This window comes from Bombus affinis, chromosome 10 (genome assembly GCF_024516045.1).
Source record: "Bombus affinis isolate iyBomAffi1 chromosome 10, iyBomAffi1.2, whole genome shotgun sequence".
NCBI classification, from domain to species: domain Eukaryota; kingdom Metazoa; phylum Arthropoda; class Insecta; order Hymenoptera; family Apidae; genus Bombus; species Bombus affinis.
In genome coordinates this window covers 1,431,661-1,449,200 of record NC_066353.1, presented here as the reverse complement: position 1 = coordinate 1,449,200, position 17,540 = coordinate 1,431,661, and the positions used below count along the sequence as shown (strand labels likewise).

General features: G+C 43.4%; 1 protein-coding gene across 10 annotated transcripts in view; it reads right to left on the bottom strand.

The window, feature by feature from the left end:
- LOC126921379 (LIM domain transcription factor LMO4.1) overlaps positions 1–17,540 on the bottom strand; it is a 479,425-nt gene that overhangs the window by 173,625 nt on the left and 288,260 nt on the right. For 2 of the 10 annotated variants that reach the window (XM_050732923.1, XM_050732932.1), the window contains exon 1: positions 179–1,128. The exons of the other annotated variants lie outside the window; for them this stretch is intronic. The gene's annotated coding sequence lies outside the window, so the exon portion shown is untranslated. Of the gene's footprint in view, positions 1–178; positions 1,129–17,540 lie in introns of those variants that run through there. 10 annotated transcript variants of the gene reach the window in all.

Sequence of the window (17,540 nt, the reverse complement as noted above, 5' to 3'; positions counted from 1 at the left end):
TTCACTCGAATTTGTCGAATACAAGGGCTTTCGAGCGTTATCTGCGATCTACGATATCGATTTTCTCGACAGATAGCAGGCGATCACGATAAGACGCGCGAGGATCAAAGTAGATACAGAGCCTGACGGACTTACGTGAATTTTAATTGTCCGTGGCAAAGGTACGGGAATATCTTACCTCGATCCACGGCATGCGTAGGCTGTGTTCTTGGTCGACGGTAATATTCCCTCGAGCCGCTGGCCGCCGAACAGACAACAAACAAATACACTTTTTGCACAATGTAGTAGATCGACGAACGACACTCGTCTAACGACACGATTATTATTATATTTTTTTTCGTCGTGTGAACACGATGCTTGTTATTGTTGGTCGATCTGATGGTTCACAGAAAGATTATACGAAACGGTACGGCATTCGTGGAAACTACGAACTATGAGAGGTCCGTATGGAGCTACGGGCAGGTGTCAACGCACCGGTCCTGCGGATCCTTCCCAGTGTCACGGTGCCTGCAACGAGTATGACCTGTCACTCTGTCGAAAACCTTGGAATCCAGAAAACGAAGCTTTCGTTCGAAAGCCCGCGTCTTGCACGCTCGACTATTGATCTTAAGCTTCGCTTCGTATCGCGAATCCCGCACCTAACGACTCTCGTAACGCACCGACCACGATGCACCTCTCCCGGCTGTAGTTCAGTCCACTCGATCATCGACGACGATGCTCCCTTCTACGAACGACAGTATCTTCCCGATCATCCAAGATACGTAGTCCAGGTGATTAGCGTGGATACAGCGAGCACAGTTGTGTTGCGGTGTTCCGTATCAGTTCTCCGCTTGTTCCTCGGTAGGAGAAAATCGGAACTCGACGAGGTAACACGATGCAGCCGCGACTTGATTCGCGATATCGGCCGATAGACGAGAAGACGCAGTGAATCTCGCGTAACTGTTCGCTCGAATCGCGAAATACACCGCTGTCAAACATGAGATATGGGACCGGTGTGTGAAGATCGAGTCGGACGCGAAAGCACACCGCGCGACACGTAGAACATGTACGAGCTACGACACGAACCGTACAGCACGACGGCGGACGAGCGAGTGGGGCTTTCGAGGTTTCCCCCACTCCGGCTCGGGCCGTGCAGAGGGCCAGAGTGAGCGCGCCTGGCGCCCGAGCGGATAGGCTGCAACTGAGGGGATGGCGGGGTGACTGGTGGGGGGAGCGGGGAGCGCCGCGGTGGGCGCGCGGTGGGGATAGGAACGCAGCGTGGTGGGGACGAGGAAGAGAGAAGCGCGAGAGGGATGGCGCACGATGCTAGGGGAACGGGGTGAGCGCGGTGGGGGAAGGATAGATGGACGTCAGGGGCGTGAGTGAAGGAGGGGCATCGATATCTCCCCTCTTTCGCCCTACCCCGATGTACAGAGAGCGCAGTCCGCACTCCACGCGACTTTACGAGTGAAACATTTCGCGGGTTTCGCGGACGCTGGGCGTGGGATGGGGTTCCGGCTGTCGGAGGGGGAATGGAAGGGAAACGTAGTGAGGGAAGACAACAGTATTCCCGTTAATTGAACGACTCTCGTAGAGAACGAGAGGGGTGGCGGCAAGATGAGGAGGCCAGCGACGGAGGGGGAGGATTACTCGCAGTAATTACTTATTTTTATTACGCTCCGCCTCTCTGCCTTCCCCCCACCTACCTTGGGTCTCACTCTGTGTTCGTGTTTCACGACGACGAGAGGACGATGACGACGACGACGACGACGACGATGAGGAGGCAGAGGTGGAGGACGAGAACGACGATGACGACGAGGATGGTTCGTTTGCCATTCACCGTTCTTGGTCAGCGTTATTAAGTCCACTTTTTTGCGTATTACAATCTGCAATAGGTTTATCTCGGCCGAAGTACGTTGTAGTAAACTCGTAGCGATCGTTCATCTGCTTACTTTGTGCTTGCAACACGGCTATCTTGATTACGTGTTACGTCGTTATAGGATCAGATATACAGAGATCGAGGTTGTCACGTGAGAAATCGTGAAAAACCAACGAAACTGCGAGCATTTCGGGGATCGGTCCGCCCGTCCCTGTGTTTCAACTATGAATTCCTGAAGGTCCCGGACAATGGTTGCCGCGGTAACCGTGGAAGTGAAAGAACACTTTCAGCTAATTGAACGACCACGGTCCTCGGGAATCCGGAATGGTGGCCGATTACTCCGAGTAATTACTTATTTTTATTACTTTCAGCCTCTTTGCCCCTCCCATGGGCCGCGTAACGTCACTTATCGCTGGCCAACCACGAGTGCCGTTCTCTGTGGACCACCATATTTCGTTGCACATATCTCTTGATACGTATCGCGTCTTTTAGTACCGCTCCAAACCACAGATTCCATAACGTCTCGTCTAATTAACATCAATGAGCAAATGTATTCCTCCTATTGCTTTTGTTTCTAGTCGTCGTTTGAACCTTCCATGTACAATAGACTATGGATAAATGATATATTTCTATTGTAGCTTAGTCCGAATTAGAGAACGATCTCGATTTTCTTAAAATTTATGCGAATTCCCATTATATCGGTTCGTACTTTATAAATCTATATTTCTGGGATAAAAATGATAGTCGCAGGCAAACTTCGTAAACATCACTGGACGATAACTAGATGGAACAATATGTACAACAAAACTTCTCAGGCGAAGGAAAAAGACCATCATGAAAATTCATTTAGGATAGAGCGTGAGGTCTATGATTCGCATGTATCTCCACACGAATCAGCTCTCGATTCTTCAATCAAGTGGAACAGCATTCTTCCATCGGCAATGAATGCGTGTTTCGTGGAACGTCGTCGTCCACCAGCTTTTACCTAATCCAATTGCTAAGCAGCCTCTTTTTGCCATGCTGCACAGTTCACTCGACCGACGTTCTACCGAAAACAAGCGCACGATCAACGTGTATTCGCAGCGTATCTGGAGGACTCGCAGCTTCAAACACTTTCGATTTACCTGAAACGATCGGCGCGAGACTCGTTCGCGAATTCAACGCGCGCGTGTCCACGCGAAACTGTTGGCGAGTCGCGTCCAGAATGAAAACTAGGAGTCGAATCTCTTAGTGGCTGGAACGGGCCGTGTCTAGTGGCACACGCGTCTATTTATATTCATCCGTGAAACGGCATAGCTTCAGCGATTACGCTAAAACTCGGGAGAGAGTACAGTTGCGGCTGCGGAAAACACGAGTTACGCGCATAAATAGCGCGGCGCGTGCTCCGGAAAAATTATACGACACTTTCAAGTGCTTCCCTTAAAGCGGGATAAAATGATTACTCCGTTTACCGGTCAGACTCCCCTTCTTTCCACTTTCTACCACTTCCTCTTCCCCTCGACTTCTTTTTCTTTTCTTTCGTCTTTCTTTTCTCTCTCGGATGAAGATTTTCTTCGTTGATACGCTCGTTTCTACCCGCTCGAAGGAAATAATAGTAAAATAACGGACGAAGGAAATGCCACGCGATTAACACGACCGCTGACTGTGTCTTGAAAAGATCTCGTCTTTCTCGCGTTGATGAAAGAGAAGCCGCATCGTCTTCATTTTCGTATGCAACTCGTAGGGAACTCATTAAGTTCCAATTTTAATTGCTGTCCGGCTGCTTTTATACTCTTAGCGCAAGCTCACACACGTTTGTTTGCATAACGTTCGAGAATTCGTTTTCGCGTCTGGATGCGAGCTACACTTGGCTATCCTCGTTCCTTCGGTCGAAAACGATCGAACATCCAATTAAGCTCTCCGTTTGTACTTTGTCGATGGTAATCGGTTAATCGAAACTTGCAATCGGCCAGGACGATTAATTGAAAGCCGACGTAGAGCTAATGACTTTCGTCATCGTCGCGTCATCTTCCATCGAAGCGAGAGCAAGCGCTAGAAGAAGGGAAGCAACGAGGATGGAAAGTCTTACTGTTTCTGCTGAACAGTGGCTCGATCCACCTCCAGGTTCGTGTTATTTCTATTTGTTCTACGGTTGAAACTCGATTTACTTCCACTTTCCAGTCATTCCTGGAATCTATCTACAACCTCTTTGCTTGATTGTAACATCGCTGTAGATTCTACTATGTGAATGTAGAATATTCGTTCCAGATCGTGTTCTGGTATTAAAAATACGAACAAATCTTTCTTCGGCGTTTTACATTATTATTATAAAATATGCGGATCTTGAGCAACTAATTTATACTATAGTGATATAAGCTAGTCTTAAGACAGTACGAAAAATATATACCTACGGTAGCTCACAAAAGTATTTGAACACTTTTACGAGGAAATCTTTGAATACATTATGCATTATATAAAATATAACATTAAAAACTCAGAACCGAAACTTTCAATAAATCTATTCGATTTGCCATTTTGCCTTATGAGATCTTCTTACAGAAAGTTCCTCGATTATTCAACAATTCCTTATCTTCGTTATACAAAGACCAAGAAAGATGATGAAACAACTTACATAAACCGTTCTAAATTTGAATACAAATAAAATTCTAGGATCTTTACTACAATTAGTTTATTAACAATAAATGGATTAAACAGATGTTGATTAAATAGAAAACGATGGTTGTTTAACGTGAACTAATCACAATAACGTATTATAATTAAGACAATTAGATAATTAATTTGCAACTCTCGTCACCACGGACCCAATCCTCTCTCGACAACGCTAGCAACACTCTTTCGACAACGCAATTCGCACTCTCTGACTTCTCAACTCACAATAACTGTTAATTCGTTTATCGTTCCTTAACAACCCCTTGTGTTAGCCTCACCACGCACATTCTCCACAACCGCTTGTTTATAATTCGCCCGACACCCCCAGGCCCCTCGTACACGATACTATAATATCGTGGTTATAAAAAATATTTCCGCATTCCATTATTCTGCGTTTCGTTTTCATATTATCAAAGGTAGTCTTTACTAAGATCAGTAAGTCATAAGTATTAGGTACTAAATGTCGTAAGCATAATAGTATACTAAATGGTATGAAACATACATTAATACATTAATACATTTGGATTTAGTTAATTAATATCTAGATGCAATAACAAATACGACCATGCATAGATAATTTTTCTAGTCACTGTATATAATGCCTTACAGGTCAGTACCTGTCTGTCGATCTACGTCCATATTTCACGTCTCCTATTTTGTTCGCCGGGTAAACAAAGGAGGAACGCGATTGAAATTATGGCGCACGGTACCGTGGCACGCGTACAAGTACTCGCGACTCGTTTATCCGGCTTTAATTCGTTCAATTATCCCATGATTAATTACTTTATTAATTGCGATCTACTTATTCCGGCGGGTATGCGCGCGACGTCAGAGGCTGTGCGACGGCACACCGTCATAATGCACTTTTAATAATTAACGCGGTAAATAGCAACGCGAATGAATTATTTCCCTCACGTCTGGAATGATTAAAACATCGGCGTGCCTGCTTTCGGGTCAACGACGAGCCGATCCCGCGGAACTCCGCCATTCCAATTTACATCGCTCGAAATAATTAGAGGATCGCCTGCCTCGAGTAATTGTATATCTCGGTCGATAAAGGTCGTCGTCCATCTAACAGCACAATGCATGGAAACGACATCAGATCGACAACGACATATTCGTGTTATTATGCGTATTTTAATGGAAGTGCGCTTAGTGGTAACGGTATAGAATCGACGTACCTCGATAGCAGCATCAATGTTTTGCTGATTGCTGCAGATTGTTTGTGTGACGACTACAAGGTATCGTTATTAACGATATCGTTGTCAACAATACATGGATAGGATGGATGATCAATCAAAAATATCATATTTTGCAATGTCCCTTTCTCACAGGCTGAGATTGTTATGCGAAGTCAATACTACTATAAAATATCACCAAGAACATGTACATATTATTAGTATTAGGTCGTCCGAAAAATTTCTTTCGTTTTATAAGCAAATAATGGATCTATCAAGATAAAGATCACAACGTTGGATAGATTAGGTTTCATGTTTGCATAAAGATGCATCGTTATAAAAGACGTGTCTGTAAAAGAAAGGCACTTTTCGGACAACCTAATATATATTATTATTGTAACGATACGATGCACTAAGTCTCCTTGATTTCTATTAGCAATAACCAGTATACTCGGCATTTACAGGAACTGTGCAGAAAATTCAGTTTGAATTATTTTGTATAAAACAATTTGCAAATTTAACTGTGTAATCTTTGTTAATTTGATTGAATATCGAGCAGCAGCTTTAGTTAAGAAAAAGAATATAGCGAATAAGTTAATGGACATAGGGGAATTGAAATATATACACATTCGGTCATACTCAATAAAATCTGCGTAAAACGTATGTAAAACTATCTTAAAACATGATCATCCGACGAATCGAGAACCGTTGCTGATAAAACGAAGGAAAAATTGTAGCAGTACGAAAGCGCGGGCGAAAAATTCGAATATGCTTTACGACTATAGAGCGCACGGTACAAAAGCCGGCCAGCTTCCCGTATTTTCCCGCGCGTCGTCGTTCGTCGAAATTCTAATTTCGCGTGGGAGGATATTTCACACTGTGGCACCCTTTCTCTCTCGCTCACAAATTTTTTTTTTTTTTTTTTTTGTTTTTCACTCTGAAGCCAACTCGCGGCTTCGAACTCGTTCGTCGTACAGCTTACTATTGCGATCGCGCTCCGCTTTATTGTTGCGTACTCCCCTGTGCACCCGTCTATTATTATTATCGTTTCTCCACGCTATCGTTTCGGGACCATAAACAAGTCGGTGTTCGTCGCACAATGCCACGAAACAATAGCCGCGACTGATTGATCCTTAACTTTTAAAGCGACGCTGGTACCGCGCGTATTGCATGCCGCTGCTGGCCAAGTCGTGCGACCGACCGACCGACCGAACGAACGAACACACTGTACTACGTATCGATGCTTGCAACTTATCCGAATGCGTTTTCAATTTGCATACAGTAGGAACTCGAAGCGCGCCATTGTCGCGTTTCGTCACGAGAATCGTTTGTTCCCTCGACGTCTCTATTATTCGTTGGCGCACTGTAAATCCTGACCACGGATATTTCCTTTTTTTTAACGACACGTGCGTGTGGCGGAATAAAAAATTACGTTAGCAGATACGAACTGTTTCGTTCGCGTCTTCCAATACACTGGGTTTTTGTTGGCAATAGTAGATGAACATATTCTTTTTCTTTGTTCTGCAAAGTTCAAGCTTGAATTTTAAGATGCTGCGAAATTGTTAGATGATCCAAATTATCTTACTCTACAGGATACGATTCATATTCGACTCACAATGATTTGTCACAGAATTATACTTTAATCTAAAACTATTAAATATGTAGTCTCACGTATTCGATTGCAACTTTGATTCTTACAAGATCTACGAAAATTTCCACGTAATATTCTGGAAGTTCTCCAAGGTTCATTCAGTCCCATTCAGTCTCGTCAGAGATAACGATAACCCGAAGCCTTAAAACCACAAAAATTATACATACAAAAAACATGTCTAAACATCGCCTCTGTTTACACTACTAAAACGGTTCTACGTACGAGTGAACTTCCCGAACCAGAATTTCCTTAGCGATCCCTCGTTATCAGCGCATACATCATTAAAATTCCTCGGTGTGCCTATCTAATCAGCGAAGATAAACAGAGTATCAACAAACAAAACATTCGGTAACGTGACAGAACGCGCTAACTTTCATTACCAGCTTTTTGTTATCGGTTCACCAGGTATCGGGCACCGCAATCTTGTCAAAACTTTTATCTAGCTTCTCATCGGGCCAACCGCGATGCAAGAAAACAGCGAAGCCGAAGGATTCTCGGTCGCAGACAATAGGCGAATCCCTGGAAAGGATCCTGCTGGCCATGGACAAGCGTCGAAGGAACAGGCGAAATGGAGGGTAGAAAAAAACAAGGAGAGAGACCGAAGCTCGCCGTGGTTTCGGATAATTGTAGCGGATAGCTCGAAAAGGTGCCGACCGGCTAAGGACAGGCACGCTTGTCAGGAGGCATTAGGATATCTATCGTGAGCCTGAACGATATCCTACGCGGCCAAGCACTCGTTAGGACGACTTAGGATTGTTTCTTCGTAATCCAATAAGGATAAAATTCCCAAACCCGGGACTCGATTGTCCTTCGTGGAGGTAGAACTTCTTCCATGCTATAGGTATACTTGGTGGGGTATGCTTTGGGTGAACCGAAGTTTAACCGACGATCGTTGCTGCTTCTTTTCTTCGGCAGATAGTTTCTTTCGATAGAGATTGCAAGAATAATTTCAGTTCTTCTTTAGGATAGTGTATTTGGAAGTAATTGTTATCAGTTTCTTCTGGTTTTAGTGTTTCAGAGGATAGTTGAGAATAAATTTGAGACACGGATGGATAGAATAAAATATGGCAACTTCTAACGGGATAGCTTTTTCCATAGAATTTCGAAGAATAATTTCACTGTCTTCGATTCACGTTGCACGTATTTATTTGCTATTACGGGATACACCAGAAGATTAACTTAGGCGGCAGAAAATAGGATGATAAGTATGTACATACGAAAGAAAAGAAGAAGATGCATATACGCAAGGAGTAATGAGACAAGAACAAAGTGTAAAGGGACTAAGAATAAGATATAATGTAATGTCGTCATAAAAGATACCGAAGAGAATGTCTTAAGGATACTAAAGATTAGCCGAAGACTTCGATACTCGGATGGCAAGAGTTTGCGTGATTGATCATTCGATTTATGCAACTACAATGTCCACAGAGTATTCGATGTTCCTTAGTATGTAACAAGAGATGACTTCTTAACGGTACGTTGAAACAAACCAAATGGATGATATCCGAACAATCAACAGTACTTTAACTTTAGCTGTTTTATCGTGAAAGATTATATCGGATATCAGAAGATTATCCAAAATTAAGAATTTTATAATATAATCTGTAAATAGTATTAAAAACAGAATAAAATATATAATAAAGGATACCCGATAAAATTGACTAAGCCGTACGATTCTGTTTGCAGATCGCAGTAAACACACATATTGGTCGTAGAACGAACAGGGATCGATGTCTGTGAGTTCGATGGTCACGCCTTTTTTTCCGCAAACTTCCGAAGATCATTACGAAAGCCGCGGAGGGCGCGCGAGCCTCGTAAACTCGCCTCGTAAAAATCACCAAAATACACGCACCTTACATGGTAGCGTGGCGTAGGCGGGTGTCATATCCCTGTAAAATCATTGCCACTAAAAATCAGAGGTTTCCGCGGCAAATTTATAACGGTCATATCGGCGGTGTGTGCGTCGTCGTTGGTGTGGATCCGCGCGTCACGGGGTGTTAAATTTTTTTCAAACGTCCAAAAAGGAACACTGCCTTTGGTCACCCACCCTTTCACCACCTTTCTGTCCGTTCTCCCTCTCATCAGGAACGAGTTTCGATACGCAGAATATCGTATTTTTTCCTTATTTGCATTCTGGTCGCGTCGATGAACACCGCGCTAGCGCCTCGTAACGATCCGCTAAGCTACTTTCCGCGAGGACACGTTGCTTACTTTGTTACCTTTCGTTTGACTGTCTACGTGGCTGGAAGTTTGATCATCGTGTGACGGAGAAAGGAAGGAATCGTAGGGTTAATTTAGTTCGGTGATATCCTTTTGTCGTGGTAAAAGGATGCTACGGATGATTGAAGATGATAGAACGATTTGACTAGGGTTCATAGCATCTTGAAATTAACGTGACTTTCATAATTATACATTTTCTGCATCTGCGGATATAATAAAAATCGAAGATCATTTAGTGTTGGTTCGTTCTTCATGGGATTCTAGGACCAAGGTCTCTTTCATAATTCTAAATTTCGATTCCGCTTAGGTAACCTGTGAACTGTATCGTGAGCTTTCTGCTGAATTTTGAAATTACTTCGACAAATGTCAAAATCACTGCCACATAAATTACAAGGAAACTGTATTCTTAAACGATAATTATTAAAATATCCGAATGAAAGAGTCGCAAGCGTGAAGGAGGATGTTTCCACGCGTAATTTTATATAAATTGTGGAATCATACCGGGCAAGGAAATTATACGGCATCGAAGTCGAAATCTACGGGTCAACCGTGTGTCTGCCGCTGAAAAATCGACACCGTAACAGCGTCGAACCGGGTTTCGCCACTTGTTTGCTCTCTCTTCTCAGTTTCAAATTAGGGATGCTTCCCATTTGCCTGACGTTTGCCCCGCCCTGCAGCAGCTTCTACGGTAGCAGCTTGTTCGAATTCCAAACTGACCTGTCCGCTGAACAACCCACCGACTTGGCGTGGGGTCTAGCCGTCCGCTTTTTAAAAATCCTCCTCCAAGCCTGCCACCAGCCAGAAACGAAAACATTGTCCATCGTGAATGTAATTTCACAGAAGCGAGCGAAGATAACGCGCAAGAAAATATTTATCGTAATTAAGGCATCGAGAGCAGAGGTGAATTTTTTATGTGAATGCGCACTTGTAGTATTAACTTACTTCAATAAGCCGTTCCTATCATAAATAAAGGAACTCACCGTTCAACTCAAAATGAAGAATTTCTTTTTTCCAAATCACATGTTATTGCACAGGATATTTTCTTCTTATTCTTCGCTATTTCAATATTATATTAAACCAACATCTACTTTAGTCAATTATACAGTTTGTTGTTGAGAGTATTGAAGTTATCTTTTGCTTTCAATTTAGACAAATCCAAATTTAGACAAAACCGATGTGACGAAGAAATGAATTGATCTCGTAACAAATGCCAGGCAGACCAAAGAAACAACCAACACACACAAAAAAAAAGAAAAAAAAAATAATTCTTAAATCAGAATTTTCTAAGTTTCCCAAGTTTCCTAACCCAAAACAAGGACACGATAATTTTCAGAATTACGTTCAAATTCGACCAAGTCCAACACACTCAACATCTTACGAAATCCGCCGATAGAATTAGAAAATATATATCAAAAAGCGGTGAGTCGAAGAGGACGCGTCGAGTAGTTGAATCGTCGCGAGAAAGAGGTTTGAGAGAAGAAGAAAGGAAGAAATAGAAGGAACACGGGGCGGACGTAGGGCGCGGAGAAAGGAACGCCAACGAGAATATTGAAAAGCGGTCCTACGAACGCGATCAAGAGGGCCAATTACCCTGGGGAGGCTGGAAAGGGGGAGAGGGCAGCCCGCGCGTACGTGTACCGAGCACGTATTTTATCTACGTGCCTTACGCGAACACTCGAAGCGCACTCGAGTCACCGCGAGTGCTCGCATACGAGCGGCGCATTCGAACGTTCGTCGCTAAATTTACCTGCTCGCTCGTACGTTCTTTCTGGAGGAGCCAGATACACATAATGTTCGCCTAGCTACGTACCCGCTCGGCTCCCATTGTGCGCTGCCATACGCTCCAGCCGAGATCGTAGGGAGTAGGGCATCGAGTTAAGGGTAGCTCGCGACCACCATCGTTGGGAACATTTATCCGATCAAATTTTCCGGTGGATCATTTTTACTGGCAAGTCGAAGAGGAATTTTCTCCAGTCTTTTTTCTTGCTCCAAGGGCAAACGGTAGCAAGGGTTGTCGAAGGAGAAATGGCGGTCGTTTGTGCGTTCGATTAAAGCGAGTTTTTGAATTTGCTCTGGAATGGTCGAGGATTTTATGGCGAAAGAGAATATGTGGCAGTGAAATTAATTGGTAAAAAGCTCGGCTAACAACCGGTCTCGTATCGTAGGGACGTTAAAGATAGCTAGGAAAAAGTATAATACAGTATTTTGGCGAGGAAATACGGGAAAACCGGGTAAACCTGTGGTAGAAAATGCCTGTTAATAATTCGATTCATGATTTGAGGCTCGAATATCAAAATGTTCATTCGAATCGTTTATCGCATAAATGACAGGCAAACATATTTCAAACAGAAGTTCGCTGATAAATAATTCGAAAATACGAGAAAATTAATAGACGATTTATGCTATGCACTTAGGACAAAAAATATTAGTATTTGTCCGTTCTACTTTACAATTTCTTAATGTAATCTCCCAAGAGGGAAGAAAATCAAAGTTAAATCTAGAAACGCGTGACTCGTGTATCCACATTCGTCTTAGACGTGGCTACCATAAAGGACACCCCGAGTAAGAGGGTCGCTTAATTAATCGGCTATCCATTCAGTGGGATGTTTACGTGGGGGCATTGTGATTTCCGGTTGAAAACAAAATGGGGGAGGGCCAGTAAAAAGGATCTCGTTCGCGGACCGGTGGAGATTAAATTGGCCAGTGGCGCAATCTTGACGAGTACCGGGGACCACTGAAATCTTAATTCAAACTGCCGCGCCATTGGCATAGGGGCATATAGCCCTTTCAAAAGCGGCTCGTTTTCAAGAGAACCTTATGATTGTTGTTCCGTCGCGGCACGCCCGCTTACAAACACGTTACACACACAGTTAGGTAATTATATTTACCTTCGCAGTTTTATTATTTACGGCCCAACGGACGGGGTCGCCTTGTTCATCATCCTCTTTCTTCCTCAACTGCGTTCAAGCGAGGATTCGCGGTCCTCCACCTGCTAATCGGCAGATTAAATTTTACGCAAATATTGACCTATATCCGATAATGATCCGTAGTTCCTTGTGTATCTTACTAGGGTGTCAGGTATTGCAATGCAATAAAAGTAAAAACGTTTTGGAACAAATTTCCGTGAAGATTTAAGGGCCAATAGTTAAACTAAAATTGAAAACGATTTAAACTAACATCTGTATTAGGGGTGGACACATTAACTAAACGGACAAAGTTTAATATCGTGAAGAAATCTGGCGCGAAGTTCTCCGAAGATTCGTATTTTCCACGCCAATTGTATAGAAGTTGCGATATTTAGTCCATGATTTACCTTGAATCACGAAACTCGATCAATGGGAAAAGAGTAAGTAACGAAGAACAAAGGACTCTCGGGGGAAATTGCGCGGCTGTGAGAGGGAATTCGTTGCTCGCACGATGATCGTGTCCGAGGAACGCGGAAGACACGGGAGGCGAATCGTGTTTTTCGAAGAGAGCTACGAACGAACAGGGAATCGACAGGGCGGATTAATTCGAAAATGAACCTCGTAAAGGTTAAAGTGCTTAACGAAGTTCGGTATCAATGTAGCCCGTTAGCTAAGTGCGCGGCTGCCACGCTGTTTTCGAGATCAAAGGGTTAATTAAACGCTTTCTTTACGGGGCCCCCGCTGTTGCTGCCGACCTCACCTGCTAAATCTGTTTTGTGAAGTCCCAACGGCGATACTGAAGTACACACTTTCCTCCCCTTGCTTCCCCTGTCGATAGGTCGTGCACGTGCAGCTTTAGACTACGTTCACACGCGATAGTCTCGCCTCTAATTGGACCTTCGGTTAGATCGAACGTAAGTTGCTTAGAAATTGAATTTCTTTTGTCATTTTCCGAAAGAAACTACGAGAAGAGGAATGGGGCTGATACTTATTGGGCGAATATAATCTGTATATTCATAAGACCTATACGTCCTATATTTCTATATGAAATTTTCTATACTTGTATTTTTTTATAACAATCTATTGTTTCTCAGGCTTATTTAAAAATGAAACCCCTATTAGAATAAAATTATACATACAACAGGTTTTAGTTGACAAAACACCCTACTATATACAGAGTTCAGAAGCTAATCAATGTAAGTCGTTAAAGATGACATCTGTCGAGTAAATATCCTTCCGCTGCTGAAACCATTAATCAACGGTTTATTCATTATATTATAATGATTAAATTCATGAATATATTATGACTAAACTGTAGCGTGGATTTTGACAGTGGATCCTTCATATGCACGTGTGCATGTTTCTTCTTAAATTCAGAATATTGCGTGAAGAGTAACAATACAAATTTTATTCCATGTTGAAAATTCATATCTTCTCCAACATCCACTCTACAATAGACGAAGTATCAAATTATTTTTATGATACCGCAATTGCTACCGGAGGATCGTATTAGAAATATTGTTGGATTTCAACGCGCAATCGTGTCGAAAGTTACCGGCGTAACAACGACGCCGAAACGACGGCTATAGAAAAGTAACGCAATGTACGCGTCGAGCTTCGACGTTAAAACCGTGCTGCGATGATGACGATAACGATAATAAAGAGTAGTGCTGGCGTAAAGCGCGAAACGAAACACCCCCATGGAACAGCACTGTGAGGGTGTCGCGGATAAAACACGCCCGGAACGAACAAAAAAATGTACGAGTCTTTGTATGCCGCGTATGATCGAAACGTTAGCCTCTACGATATTTACCACACGCGAAGTAATTAAAAGACAATTTGTAGGTGACGAGAAATAATGTTTTCAAAAGGTAGCATGTTATTATGTACAGCTTTTAAGACCGAGAATAATAGATTTTCATAGCCTTCGCTCTCCTCTTCTCCACTATATTCATTTCTTTGGATTTTGATTCTCAAAATGCAAAATCCCATATCCAAAAACGGAATTAAAAAGATTATCAAGAAAAATCATCCGACAGCCTATTACCCCTCGTAATCACTTTTCAAACACATCGAGCACGCGACTGTCGCGCGTTTATCTCGCGAATTATCCCAATCTTGCTACCCTTCGACGGTGTAACCCCTTTTTACGATCAGCCTAACGATAATACGTGTCAGACGATGAGGTGGCGCGTATCAACAGACGCGCGGAAGCATCGCAGTACGAAATCGTTTTTTCCGTTGTCGCCGCAAGTACTCGATAACAGCCACAGGATAATGATACACGTAACCATTCGCGATATTATATTACGTGGCATTGTTTTCGACGTGTTTTAGGCCGGTCTTTCGTCGCCGAATGGCCAGACATATTCCACCCCTCGGCGCAAGGGTTGCTTTTTTCAAGTTTCACGTAATTTTTTACGATGGTTAACGTGCCTGTTAACGTTGGATAATTTCAACTTTGTTGCTGCGGCGAAATTTCCTCGAAGACAACCCTTACACACTGACAAGCTTCTTGAAAGGACTTTACCTTTCGATGGTATCTTCAAGTGCATGAAGAATAACTTTCTCACAGTTAGATCTTAACAAGCGACAATATTTAATTGACGTAGAAATTACGTAGATTCTTTTACATGATTTACACAAGTGGAAAGTTAAAAAGTATTTAAAAAAGAAAAAAGATGCTATCAGCGTTGTAAATGTTCAGGTAAACTAAATAAAAGAAAATCACTGAATATTCCCAAAGACCATTAGAAATTATTCCAATTGAAGTCGCTAACGTTTTACAGATTGCTCCAAGTACAATGGCTTACTCAAAATCATGTGATCTATGAAAAGTTCTGCTGCTTATCAAGTACGCTATTCATGTTACGTAGCCATAGCAAGAAAAAAGAATACTGTCCTATTTACTTTTAAGCAACCTTAAAGGATGATATGACGTCAATAAACGACGTCGTTATTTCGGTAATGAAGACATACTTGTCAGGATTAGTGAGACGGATTAAGAGCTAAGGTACCCCGATGTTATTCACCCTACGGAGCCGGCACTTTCCCAGGGGCAGGTCGAGCGGAGAGAAGCAGCACACCTGGAGCGCAACCTCCTCGTTCCGAAGAAAGCTTGTCACGGTCTTTAAGAGCGTTATTCGACGTTTTCGAGGTTTTTAGCCGGAATTCATCGCGCGCGGTCAGGCCTTCGGTTGTCAGCGATCGTTTGCTTCAAATTGACCGCGTTCCCTTTCCAATACCGAGAGGGCCGATTGTCAAGGTTCATCGGACTGTGAAAGACATGGGGCGATATTCTATGGGAATTTCATTGGCCTCTGCCTACCGATCGCCGTGTTCGTCTCTCTCGAATAATCGAATAAATAGCACGAGCGGTCACCAACGTAACGCTTCGTTAATTCAGAAGAAGAGCTCGCCTTTCCTAAAGATCACTCGAACCGTTTCGTCTACGATCGCCGAACTGAAGAAGTTGATTTTTCGATTCTAATCGATCGAATATTAGAAAGTTGATTTTAGAACGGTTCGATGGGACCACCTCGACACGGCGAAAGGTACGAAAATGGGGTGGCACACGGTAGGTAAAACGCGGCGACGAGCCGCAGCTAGACGATTCTGCTTGTCCCTGGGACGGAAGTGACGTCGCAGGCACCGACGGAAATTCGTACTGGAAATTCCGATGGGTTCGAGAGGTCGAGGAAGGGAGAGAAGAGGGCAACAATCAGGGTAGACCCGGCATTACGCCCCATTCATCCCCTGCCGCCGCCCCTTACCACTCTCGAACCGTATTTGGCTGACAATTCTTCATTTGCGTGCAGCAAACTCTACGAGCGCGCCGCGGCATAGCGAAAGGTTTAAACGGCTCGCAAAAGCCGGCTAAATTCGACTCCAATTTGCCGGCTCATTCGTGCAACGATCGGAAACAAAATGCCTCGACCGTTCGCTCTTTTTTTCTCTCTCCTTCTTTCTTTCCCTCGATCTCTCTTTCTCTCTTTTATAGCTGCGAACACAGAGTCGCAACGTTCCGCTGACCGAACTCCCCCGTGGCCTATCGATACGCGCCTTTCCAAATCAACTCGCATTGTCTTCCACGCGAATTTTTGATGCGCACTCGTCCCGTCTATGTCAGTTTTTTTACCCTCCTCTTCACTTGTCTTAGGCTATGGTTACAATGGATGACGAACCGTCATTCCGATGAAACATTCAAGTTAAAGCAATCAAATATGTATGTAGATTCTTACGACTATCGTGTAAAGCAACGACAAATTTTAGGAGACTACACCGCGACCAACTCCACAAACTGAAAACTAGAGAAAAATACTGTCATAAACGTTACTCTTTAGCTTATGCAAGTAAATCATCTGTTTTACGGAAATGTAACGTCAATGTATTACACGCGTAGTTCAATCACGCGATATTACATACAAAATTTATAAAAACTACACTTGATCAATTTGCTTTCTAAGATTCTCAATGTAGAAATATAGGAATGTTAAAATTCATTGGGTGCATCTTCCTCCAGCTCGATTCTTTTGTCAGGTTCAGATACGTTGCTACAATAGGGTCAGGCGGGCATTTCGTATGGCACAGTTAGGTCTATATACTGTGGCGTACATACGTCGACGTCACTCACCAACGGTATTGTCAGAAGCTGACTAGCCTACCATCCGGGAATACGAAATTCGTCGTTGGTACCCGCGGTATTCCGCCACCCACGATTTTTACGCCGTCGCGGTCGCGCGCAATCTCTAAGGACGCGTGACGCGGTCGCCAAATATTTCCTTTTCCTGAGCACGCTGTTTCCCGATTCTATTCATCGAACGTCGCGGGGCCGTGCGATTGTTTCTTACCAGTTGGCCACCAGACGACTTTCGTCGAACCTTGTCGCCCGGACAAATGTATTCAGTCAGCCCGCTTTCTTTATTTTTCCCTTTGTTCCGGCTCCTTTTTTCGGTTTCCTTGAGCAGAGCCCGATTTAGCGCGGAATTTTAACCAGGCAAGTGTGAAACATTCAATGTTCGTGCTTCGAGCTACGTTTCTCAGAGCGAGAAATTATACGTTCTTTGTTTGATTCGGAA